Source organism: Tamandua tetradactyla, chromosome X (assembly GCF_023851605.1).
Source record: "Tamandua tetradactyla isolate mTamTet1 chromosome X, mTamTet1.pri, whole genome shotgun sequence".
NCBI lineage: Eukaryota > Metazoa > Chordata > Mammalia > Pilosa > Myrmecophagidae > Tamandua > Tamandua tetradactyla.
The window spans coordinates 54587351-54591692 of record NC_135353.1 but is presented as its reverse complement, the minus strand read 5'-3'; the positions used below and the strand labels follow the sequence as shown (position 1 = coordinate 54591692).

The 4342-nt window shown below is 33.1% G+C and overlaps 1 non-coding gene across 1 annotated transcript; it reads left to right on the top strand.

Annotated features, from left to right (window-relative positions):
* The first annotated feature begins 3652 nt into the window (after positions 1 to 3652).
* Positions 3653 to 3781, top strand: LOC143672372 (small nucleolar RNA SNORA35). Its single transcript, XR_013169825.1, has one exon. It is a non-coding gene; the product is annotated as a small nucleolar RNA SNORA35 (small nucleolar RNA).
* Positions 3782 to 4342: the final 561 nt, after the last annotated feature.

Below are 4342 nucleotides of genomic sequence, written 5' to 3'. Positions count from 1 at the left end.
TTCTAAATCTGGTAATACTAAGTACCTAGAAAATACCAAATGCTAAGCAAATAGCTATTCTTGTTGTTTTTGTTATTATTGTTTTTAATAATATTACCATTTACTTAACTAGTCTAAGCCTTACCTTAATCATAACATGGAAGTCCGTATACTATAAATTTGTCTGAAGGATTATGTGGACTAATCCACTTAAAGTTTCTAGCACATAGAAGTCACTCAGTAAACGCAAAAACTTTATTAATTTTCTTTTGAAGAATTCTTTTTTTATTTTAAAATAAAGACAAATAAGACAATAGATATGATAATTTAAACTATTCGGTGGCATGATCTTGGGTATTGAACCTGTGCTATGAAAAGACTTTGACTGTTTATCTTCAGAAAATAGCATTTTACTAGTAGTTTATCTGCCTGGAACCAGGAGGTTAAGAAAGATTATGGCTGAACAACTCAACACATACTTTATAGTTCCCAAGTTATTTCCCATACATTACTCCTTTTGCTGTCTTCCTAAAATTTGTCTAGGGACTTAGGTAAATTCTTCTTAAACATTTGTGTATTTAACAAAATGGTATTATTCATACTACTATTAAAATAGTCTAATTCATTCATTTGTGCCACAGTTCAAAAGTTGCATTTTAATAATTGAAACAATGTTACTCAATACTATGGAAGTGATCAATAAACATGTTCAATAAAAGTTGAATGAAAGAATGAATGAATAACTCATTTCCATTATCATTTATTATTTTTATATCTTTAGATTTCTGCAAAGAAATCTTCCTTTAAATTGGATAGAAACTTATTTCTGCACATTTATTTTCACAAAACACATCATGCTCTCCTGGATATAAAAGCAAAAATGAATTAGTCTTTATTACACTTTATTTTTATAAATTATATTTCAAATTTATTTTGGTACTTGATGTACTAACATTTAAATGCAGCATATCTTCTTTATATTGTTTGCCTCTTAGTGCTTTTCATCATTTAATATACATTTTGATGAGTTCTGGCACTCTTCATGCCTTTAAAGGGCAAGCCAAATTTTGAGTTTACATATTGATCCTTATGTTATTATCTAACAGTAACTTCTGATTCTAAAAGGAAAAATTAAGTGACCATGGTATTTTAACATGTAAATGAAACTTGATTTTTCAGGGTCATCTCCAAATTTGTCAAATTAAGGCTGAGCTTGAAAGTGCATTTTCTAAAAGAGTGATCCTATGGTATAGCTCAGAAAAAAAAAGACAAAACTATAAGATCTTTAAGAGAAAAGCAAGTGAAGATAGGGTAAAATTAACATATGTTGTAATAGGGTGTAAGGGGTAGGCTTGGAAGACTGAGTTGATTTTAGAATGTAGAAAGGGCAGGAAGGAGGGCATTTCAGAGTGTTGAGGGGGAGGGCCATGACAAAAAAGCTTGGAAACCAGTGAGGATTGAATGAGGCAGTGCTCATGGGGTCTATGATCTTGTTAGGTTATATTCAGTAATAGGAGATAAAGCTGGATAAATAGGATCAGAACCACATGGAGAAGATATAAAGGAAGATGCTGATTTGATATTCTGATAATATTCATGATACTTCTTCCATAGAGAAAATCCTGTGTGTACTTAGAAATATGGAACTGGATCTCTCATCTTCGTCACACAGATTTGACATTTTGGTATTGCACACTCCAGTTATTACACTTGTCAAAAATATCTCCTACCACTTAGGTGACTAGAAACTATGTCACACTGAGGTAATTTTAATGTGTTAGGGATTCCAGTGTGGTCAAAGCTTTTTCTAAGTCACAACTTTAAAAAACTTATCTATTAATTAAACATAGAGACTCTTTTAGGAATAGTTGAATTAAGTTCATCACATCTTGATATTCATAGGCTTAGGGAATTGATTATATATAAATCCATAGGGAGTTGGATTTCCAAGGGAGACACTGAAGCAAATGAAATGGAAGTAATAGGCATAATTTTTGTCTAGTTTCTATGTACTCTATATTATAATCCATGACCTGTTCCCAGACCACTTGTTTTTTTTTTTTTTTTGGTGTTATTACTATCCAGCACTGAATTCTGTCATTTAAAATTTCTTTTTCTTCTTTTCCCACAATTCGCTGATTGGGATTTATATATATAGCAGAGTAGTAGCTTTAAGAAAGGACATTCACTGATTTAGCGAAAGAGAAAAGGATAATGAGACTCCCTAAAGTCTTCAAGGAAAGATCAGTGCCAATTTGGGTAGTAGTACTTGGCGGACCACAGATTCAGCAGCTTTGCATTATACTTTATGATTTCATGCCCCAGAGAAAATAATCAGTTTATTTTGGGGCAAAAATTAAATACTTTTTTCTTAATATTTTTATTTTGAAATAATTTCAAACTTACAGAACAGTTGCAAACATAATTTAAAAAACATACAGAGAGCTCCAATATAACCCCTCCCTCAGATTCCCAGACCCACTAAATTTAATATTTTGACACATCTGTCATAGCATTCTAATCTATCTATTCATCAATCCATCCATCATCTATGAGTTCATCTATTTATCTATTCTCTAAATATTTTAGAATACGCTCGCTGTGTACGTCATGTACATGACCTAATAACAATGATATTAACTTATGCAATCAATGTAAGTACAATTATCAAGTTCAAGAAATTTAACATTGATATAAGGTTTACAGCTTATATTCTAATTTTTCCTAAGTCCCAATAATGTCCTTTTGAAACTTTTCTTTTTCCTTGTTATATCCTGTCCAGAGTGACTGTAGAAACATATATACAACATAAATTCCTATCTTAACCACTCCCAAGTCAAGACCATTTTTGACTCTTCATATTAATCAGTGTTGCATTAAGTTTACATTAGAACTAGAAATGTTCGATCCTAGTTTTTAAAAAGTAAAACAATGATTAACATAAAAAATACTGCTGTAAACACATCGAATGGATAGTTTTTTTTGTTTTTGTTATGTTTGAGAGAATGCTAGTTCCTGTTAGATACACAGATAAGATTTGTCGCTATCTTTCACTTAATTCAAAGATAATTATCTACGAATTCTGATCAAGAACTGTAGGTGATTTCAAATAGTCATTTAACTTTGAAGCCAATGGAAGCAATTAGGAAAAAAGCAACTTGGCTTTTGTGAGTGGTAATTATGAGAAAAGTAAGAAAATGTAGAATTATTAAGTTAAAAAATTCAAATGTTTTTAGCTAGGTTCCTCATAAATAGTAATTTGAAAAAGAGAAAGGAAATTGCCTTGCGCATGTGGGGAGATGTTTAGTCATGACAATAGCTATCATCATATGAATAATAACTAATGTCAGATACTATACTGAGCACTGTAAATTATTTTTCTAATTCTCACAACAGTCATTGAAGTAGTCATTACTGATCCCATTTAACATAAACAGAAACAGAGGCCAGGAGGACGTGAGTGAATTTTCCAAGGTACTAAGCTAGTCAGTGACATAACGGAGGTCCTGAACCCAGAACTGCCTGATTCTAAACATTTATTTCCTTCTCCTGAAACCGTGCTGAGTGAATGGAGCAGTGAATACTAAAATATTTTGTGTCTCCTACCCACCCCTTCCTCCAAGCTGGTTTCCTTGCACAGGGCACGGAGTCCCAACCCCAGGTGTCCTATGTACAGCACTGGCAAGTGACCCATTGGGCTCCTTCTTGACCAACTGGGCATCGAGCAGTGCAAAAGCAAATCCCTCCATAAAGCTGGGAGAGCCATGATGTGAGCTTCTCCTACATGCGGGTGGATACATATCTTCTGAATCTTGTGACCCTGTCTAAAAAATGTGAGGGCTAGAGAGCTCCACAATTGCTACTGCTACATAAAAGTGACTGTTGCAATATCAGACTAATAGCAGCTACTCTATAAATGTTATCAACGTTACATTGTTATTATTGCTAACTATGTGGCTCTTAGCAGCTTATACTTTCCCCTATTAGACCCAATATCCTAGGCCATAAAATAAGGTGGAAACTACTGGAATTGCTGGTGATTAAATGACAAATTAAAACCATTTAAATTTTCTGGAAAATATGAGGAGCTTATTAATTGCTAGTAGAACGGGAGAAAGAAGTTGTTTTCTCCGTTTGATATGATGAAAATGGGATTATAATTATCTCGTATATGTATGGGCCCTGTGTATTTTATTTGCCTTACATTCTACTAGCTTCCTGACAACTAGCTTCTTCCAACCTCTTCAATCTCTCTATGTAACAGTCTGCTTAGGCTTGGTGGTACTGACATAATTTCCTTTTCAATTCTTTCTTCTAACATGGAGTTCTGAGTCCATTGGTGGTCCTTTCTTTTCTCCATGAT